The sequence below is a fragment of the Nipponia nippon genome, unplaced genomic scaffold (genome assembly GCF_047370975.1).
Source record: "Nipponia nippon isolate SJK-2023a ecotype South Korea unplaced genomic scaffold, ASM4737097v1 scaffold_15, whole genome shotgun sequence".
Classification (NCBI taxonomy): domain Eukaryota; kingdom Metazoa; phylum Chordata; class Aves; order Pelecaniformes; family Threskiornithidae; genus Nipponia; species Nipponia nippon.
The window spans coordinates 11,560,290-11,568,005 of record NW_028262331.1 but is presented as its reverse complement, the minus strand read 5'-3'; the positions used below and the strand labels follow the sequence as shown (position 1 = coordinate 11,568,005).

Genomic DNA, 7,716 nt, shown 5'->3' with positions numbered 1-7,716 from the left:
TGGCTTGCATTTTCTCCATTCGTCGAGAGGCATCAGTCATGGTGAGCTGAGTAATGTTTTCATTCCCAACCCTGCAATTACTGCGTGGCAGTTAAGATCTGGGCATGGGGAATGCACAGCCTGAATCATTTGGTGTGTAGAGGGGCTGTGTGAAACCAGCAGGCTAATAGCAAAGATGCAGGGGATTGGGAAAGCCTGCCTCCCAGTTTTATGCACAAGAAGTGAGAAATTACATGCTTTCTGACTGCAAAAATTTTGAATGGCAAGTGGGTTTCACTGGGAGGTGTTGAGGAAAGCTTTGCATGACTCAAACGTTTTCTCTCTCCAGCACTCACTGTGGCTGAGGATTTCCAGAGGAGCAGGCGCTGAGTTCCCATCAGACAGCTAAACCCCAGCTGCTCTGCAGGGGCTGCTCACCCCCCTCCTCAGCAGCCAGCAGCAGCCAGGTCTCAGCTGGTGTGACCTGGCAGAGCTCCCTCGGTTTTGGTGGCACCGTGCCACCGGCCGAACGCTGAAACTGAAATGCTGGCCTTGCCCTGGTCACTCAGGCCAGTCCCTGTTATAGAGCATCATCCACGAGAAACGACCTGGTGCTTCTCCATCTCCTCCTCTTTCGGACACAGAAAAGTTTTCTGGAGCTAGGTTTTTGTGTTGGTGGAAGTCACCAAAGTCGTTCAGTTTGTGACAGAGACATTTTCTCAGGAAGAACCTACAGCATTTACTCCAAGCACTTGTGCTCTGGATTTGCCTGCACAAATTGTGGCGAAATTTGCCCCATTTGATACCAAATGAGAATTTTTTAGTTTAGCTTTCCTGCTGTCTGCAGGCACTCCAAGATTTTCAGTTGGCTTCAGGCTTGTTGATCAGGCCTAGCTGCATCCTGGGCCACTTCGTAAGAAGTTCATATTTGCTTGTCTTTCATCTGAGTTTCTCAAAACTATGTGTAGACATTTGTTTACAAATCTTCAAAACAGGCGCAGAAGTAAGTAAAAAAAGAAAATTCTAGCCCCATTTTACAGAAACTGGGATTAAAAACAACTTTTTTTTTTTTTAGCTGCATGGCCATTTAAAGAGGGATCTCAGACCTATTAGAGATCAATGATTGGCCTGAGCAGCACCTGGCTGTTATAAGAACCAGCAGGAGCCAATCTCTGCTGATTTGCAGAGCTGGGAAAAGCTTGAGAGCTGGAGCAGGGTCTGGTCTGGCATCCTCCCGTTGAAGGCTGGGATCAGCTTGGTAGGTCACCTCTGTTTTATGCTACCAGTGATTACAGTTGTGTACTCTTGAAGGTCTTCTGGCTGGAGTATCATCCTGATTTACTGTGGATTTTTAGTGTCTGAAACAGGAGTCAAAGCTGCTAGCAAGGATGTGCGCAGTGTGAGTGGGCGCTGACTCGGGAGGTCTGGATAAACAGTAGTAAGTGCTGGTTGTATTATGCCATGGCTCCCACCAGCCTGTAGGTGGTTTCCCAGTCTCTTACCAGTTAGCACGGTGTTGTAGAAGCTTTCGGGACCTCTGTTGTCTTGCTCAGCCAGAAGGTGTGCTGGGAGGAACCCATGAGTCCTGAGGAATCCTGTTATTATGGACCAGACTGTTGTGAAAGCAACCAAATTAATGGGATGGGGAAGCCAGAGCTGTGTAATGACTGTGCTGTGAAGGGCACGGATCGTGTGTAGGTCTTCCCATGTGTTAAATCAGAGTATTTGAAAGTCAAAATGGCTCTAGGCTAAGGACGGGTGACAGAACAAAAACCAGCCTGTTTTATTGCACTTAAGTGCCTCGGTTTAACTAACACACTTCACTGCAGCATGACCCTTGTGTACTTTTATTCCTCCTCAGTCAATCCAGGCCCTGCATTCATGGCCTTGTGGGGCAGCAGAGCAGCTTCATTACGCCCTGCACGTGGCAGTGCCCTGGGAGGGCTGCAGGGTGCTGCGCTTACTGCGGCAGTGGGAGCTGCGAAAAGCCTCGCTGAAGTGCAAGGCGATGCTGCAGCTGGGTACTGGTTTCCAGTAGCATTTAAACAGGTAGTCTTGGGCTTAATGAGCAGGGGCTGAAGGCCTGCCCAGGCCTACAAAGCCCCTTGAGCTGCTGAGCTTCATGCGCAGAAGATGCATTAGCGCAGGGAAGGCAGCGGCTGAACGACGCCCGCTTGGTTTTGGCTCCGTGGCTGGGATCAGTGAGCACCCGCAGGTTATCAGGCTGACCGGGAGCGCTGTGGTAGCAGCCTGGGGTGCCTCTAAATGTAACATGCCACCATACCCTGGACTAGATTTCAAGAGAGAAGAATGGGGTTATAGCAGGGCTCAACTTGGTTTTATTTTTTAGACGCCTAATATTCCCTGTTAGCAGAGACGTTCGAGAAAACGTGTGCCCTAGTCCTTCATTCAAATCTAAAGCCTGAAACCCTTGAGAAATTCCCACTCTTTTGTCTTGGCGCTTTTTACCCTCCTCAGGCTGTCTGACACTGAAACACGATGCTCCGGACATTGCCAAATTATAGGGAAAATACGCTGTTCAAACCCTGCCTCTCACAAATAAGGCCGGATCCTCAGCTGCTATAGGCACCCTTTTAAATTATACATGTGGAAACAGTCCCCCAAACTTCATCTGGTTTCCTTCACTTATGTCTAGAAACCTAGAATTATAATCAGCACTAAATTGTAGCTGGGATTGTATTACACAATTGCTTAGATCCTTGTTGCTGCTTTTGAATTTTCATTTTCTACTTTCTTTTCACAGGATGTGATATGTAGTGCTCAAATATATTTCTATAGCTGCAGGGTGAATATCACCTTCTTTAATATAGTTTAATGGGACTTTCTTTCCTTTTCTAATCCCATGGAAATAGGAGTTGTACTGGATAAGATCACACATGAATGTTACCATAATTTTGCTCTGTGTCAAAGATATGATCTCATCAGAGCTTGACTGTATCGCTAATTTGAGAAAAGGGCACAAGCATTAAAGCTGAGATATGCAACCTTTAGCAATCCTTCAGTTTGTATGGAAGGTATCTGGAATGCAAATTGCTGGGCATTATGTTCTGAAACGTTCCAATAACTTTTGAACTGCAAAATTATGTGACTGCCAGAATTGAGGTCACTTCTACCCCTCCTCCTCACCCTGCTCTTCTGTACCAGACTACAAATCTGAAACACTGCTTGTAAGGAAAAGATGAATGCCATTAGTATTCAAATGGATTTCTTTTTCCCTGTGAAAAATGGAAGACTTCATTGCTAAAAGTAATTTTAACGTTAAGCTACCTATTTATAGTGGGTTCTGCACTCAGCTTGTATGAAGTAGATGTATAAATATTCTTTCTAACCAAGGGCTAAATCTTGGCCCTGGCTCTAGGATGGTGCACAGGGAATAGGTCCATGTGACTGGATATAATTCCAGCAGAGGAATTACTTCTGTTTTGCTGGGTCCCAGGGGGTACCTAACTTCTGGGAACTGAGAGGTGGAGCAGTACCAAGCAACCCCTGGTACAGTGTCTGCAGCTGGGCACCCAAAAGCCAAGGGATCTGAAATTACACCTCATTTTAGACAACATAGGCCTTAAAATAATTTATTCAGAAGCTTGACCCTAGTGGATAAATCCCTCTTTGACTGTGGTAGCTGCTGGCAACTCTTGGAGCTCTGCATCTCTGGCCTGTGCTCTGGTCCAAGTTGTTGCACAGCGTGGTCCTCCCAGTGACTGCTAAGGCATCTCTCCTAGCTTCCATTCTGGCTGAAGGAGGCTTCAGTCTTTCCCTGCAAAGTTTCAACACCACCCTTAGCTTCATTGGTACTGCAGGAATGCCAGGGAGAAATGCTTTTGCAAACCGTAACCCATGTTTTTATCCTTTATCAGAACCTGTCATTTATTCTACCCTCCTGACATATAAATCTGGCCAGGCACAACATAAAAGCTCGTATTTGCCAGCTGTTCACCACTGCACAAGCATGTTCTGTGCTGCTGTTTCCAATACCTTGGGAAATGCTAATATTACAGTTATTTTATGGTGGGTTTTGATGGGATGGGCTTTAAATGTTGATGCCTTTACCAAGTATAACAGCTCCCTTCAAATCCTCGGTGGTCAAATTCAGCTTGTGAAGTGGAAAACAGGGCATAGTCTATGTGTTTTCTTTAAAAACAAAACAAACCCAAAAAACAACAAAAAAACCTCAAACACAAAAAACTAACAACGAAAAAAAACCCAAAACACTGCAGTCAGTGTCTGCACTTGGTTTTCAGGTCCCTGTAGTTGTCCTTGGCCAGAGTGGAGGAGGGTGGCATGGCAGCTGGCTGTTCCCCTCCCAAATGCCAAGAGGCTCGGGGTGCCGTTTGCCGTGCCCTCCAGCAATGCCCTCCCCGCTCTGCCACGGTTGCCCTGTCTGTGCGGGCGTGAGACTGGGAGGCGTTTGCCCTTGAGCTCTGTGGGCTCCCACTCATTCTCCACCCGGGCAGGTGCAGTGGCCGCATCCCTCCTGGGCGATAAACCAGGACTTTCAGAAGGGCCTAAAGGACTTAGGATTCTGAATCCTACCGAGTTATATTGGGGAATTCAGCGCTGATGAAACTGCTGGCAGCAGTTTTCCTGGGCTCCCGATAGCCCCGGGTCTTTGCTCCATGGAGGCAGGTACCCCATCGCAGCCCCAGACCCTCTGCCTCCCACTCCTGCCCAAAAGGGTGGAAAGCTTTTTTCTGTTTCTCTCTATACACAGAGAAAACAGTGCCTAAAGGCTGTATGGAAATATAAATAGAGTTTATGGATGTGGCTAAACATGATTGAGACAATGCTTGTAAATGTGGGTAGAACTTGTCAGTGGCTGTTTAAAACTGAGTAATACCATTTTAATTATCCTTACCGCTATAGATCACAATAAGGTTGTGTTGATGGAACCATCAAGCATAGTAAATGCTATAAGTACAATATGTTAGTACTAATTATAAAGTAATTTAACAACAATGTATGTGAAAAGGGCAATTTTGCATGCCAATTCACCACAATAAATTTAATTGTATGGAAGAAGGGGAAGGCAAAATACTTTCAACGAAGACTAAAATGATAGATACTGGGTTGCTTTTCCAGTGCCGGTGGCATTCCTGACTCCTTTTGAAAGGGTCGCTGCCACTTTACCTTACTGAGCATCTCTCTGGTATGTATGCCTTTACAGGGCACGGGAAATTTCAGACTGATTGCTGGACCACAGCTCTGACTCTTCTCTGCCAAAGCAAAAATGTTGGTTTTTTTTTTTTAATTGAGGGAGGTAAGCTGAGAGTTGTAGTGATGTAAAATGTTAATGGAGAACATGCACAGGAATTACACCTATGGAGGGCAATGTGAAAATAGGCCTCTGTTTTTTTTTCTTCTTTTTATCAGGCTGCAAGAAATCGGAAGCTGTTACTCACTGAAATAAATTATCTAATACCTTTGACCTTTGTTTCCTTCCAATTGTTATAATTTACAGACCTGAGAGAGGACTGAATTTAAGAGGAGTTTCGTTGTTTTGGGTAAAATAACTTCTCTTGCTCTTTACTTCCAGCCTCAAAGATTTTGTTCTTATTTATACTACAGTTGCCTTTGACTGTTCTGGAAACACCAAGGGGTGTTTGGGAGTCTGCAAATTTCATGTCTGTCCTCTTAAGTCCCCTTCTTGCAGCCAGGGTGATCCAGGTTGCCCCAGGGTAAATGAACCATCAGGCTGTGGCTCTTGGGGGGCGATGTGGAGGGGGGAGCTTGCGTCCCTGGGGCTGGTGACTGGCTGAGCCCCTGCTCCTCCCCAGGCATCCTTTCTGTAAATGCTCCAGATTACAAGCAAATGTGTCAAAACCCTTTGTGTGGTTTTCCTGCCTATTCTGCAGACTAACTCGGGGAAACGTTTATGTGCAATCTCTGCTGGCTGACTGGCACGTCCCAGCGAGATGGCTACGGTTCTCCGTTGTCTGATGGTGTCGGCAGGTCCTGGGATGCACCAGGCAGAGCAACCTCTTCTGGCTCAGGGGGGTTTGGGGCAGCCCGCCTTTTCGTCCCACAACTCTAACGCCAGCACAATACAAAGGTGAATTAAAAAACAAATAACTGCAGCACGATGAACAAATGAGTGATCCAGAAAATCCCTGCCAGTTCAGTTTCCTAAGAGTAATTTCCTCCTCCTTGCTTCCTTCAGACTTCTTCTGTCACAGACAAGAAACCAAATTCACCAGGTGAAGATGACTCTTGCCATGTCTGGAAGAAGGCCAAAGTGATTACAAGAGACCAGTGTGGCCCAATAAGTATATTCTTTATTCATCACTAGTTCAGATATATGTATTTTTCTTCCAGTGCGCTCTTTGTGCCTATGTAAATATTCAATTTGCATTTTACTGTATGTCGCTATCAAGCCTTTTTTTCTATGAAGTGAATTTTTTCATCCTCTTGGAAAAATGAAAAGTGAAATAGACTTTTAAACAGTAAAAAATTATTCACATTGTTTGCCTTTCATCAGTTGCATCAATTATATATAGCACAGGAGTTTTGAAGAATACATTTATAATTTGTCAAAAACTCTAACATAATTAAATTCTTGTTAAATATGGCACATGGAACATTTATTCATGTGTTTCTCTCGGCATCAGGTTGAACTCCGCCTGTAACAGCATCTGTATTGTAACAGCTGGAGTGTGGGAGGCGCATTGCAGAGTGCCCTGAAAAACATGCGACTCTTGGATCATGCCTCCTCCAAGAGAGAGGAATGGCTCCAGGCCCTGTGCTGGGACCTGGAGGGCTTCTAGGCTGGCTCTGCAATTCTTCAGGCCCTAACAGCTAAACCTGGTTTTAATTTACATATGCTTCCCAGCAATAACTAACTTCCAGGTCTTGTGAAAAGAAGAAATAACTGCACATTGCACAGGACTGGAGAGAGGCTGGCAGACGGAGACCTTTTAGAGCTGCCCTCGAGGAGGACCTGGGGAAGCCTTTACCCCCCTCCCCTTTTTTCTCACCTTAGGAAACATGAGAATAGAAACCCGTCCATAAGGAAGCTAGCTCAGCATTCCCAAAGCCCCTCCTTAAAATGATTTCATCCAAGATAGTCTTGGAGCCCCTTATCTCACAAGTCTCGCCTCCTCCTAGGAGCCATTTGGATAGAGATTTCCCCAGGGGCTATTAACTCTGACTGTGATTCCCTATTATGTTTGCTAATTCTTCTCTTGCCTTAAATTGATCCGATACAGATATTGCAGAGATAATGAGTATAGGGTAAAGCCTACTCGGCTGCAGCCCCAGTGACTGCAGGTATCCCATGGCCCTAATGGGGCACAGGCTCTACCTGCACATCAGCTATTTTAAGTATACTGTTTTTGCCCATTAAGGGTAATTTTATATGCTACCTATTCATTGTAAAGAATGATTACAGAAAGGTTGTCTCTGAATAATGCAAGAACTCTGGAGTCTTAGAAAATGCAAAAGTGTTGATAAATCTGCTGTAGCTGAAACAAAATTGAAACAAACTTAAAAATATTACTCTAGTCTTTTACCCAAGGTGAGTAAATAATTTTTAGTGGAGGCCAGGTCACATCATAACTGTATTTCCACTGAATGTCTGAGTTAATTTATACAATGGCTACTGTGCCTGGCTAATGGGTCAGGGTGCTGTGGGCTGACTTTGTGCTGGAGCGGCAGAAGAGAGCGTGCAGGCTCCGGTCCTGGGCTGGGAGGGCGATGCTGCAGATGCTCAGCAGCGCTGCC

General features: G+C 45.5%; 1 long non-coding RNA gene across 1 annotated transcript; it reads left to right on the top strand.

Annotated features, from left to right (window-relative positions):
- Nucleotides 1-1,120: 1,120 nt before the first annotated feature.
- Nucleotides 1,121-6,266, top strand: LOC148056336 (uncharacterized). The gene is made up of 3 exons (XR_015703574.1): nt 1,121-1,237; nt 5,853-6,049; nt 6,158-6,266. It is a non-coding gene; the product is annotated as an uncharacterized LOC148056336 (long non-coding RNA).
- The last annotated feature ends 1,450 nt before the right edge of the window (nt 6,267-7,716 follow it).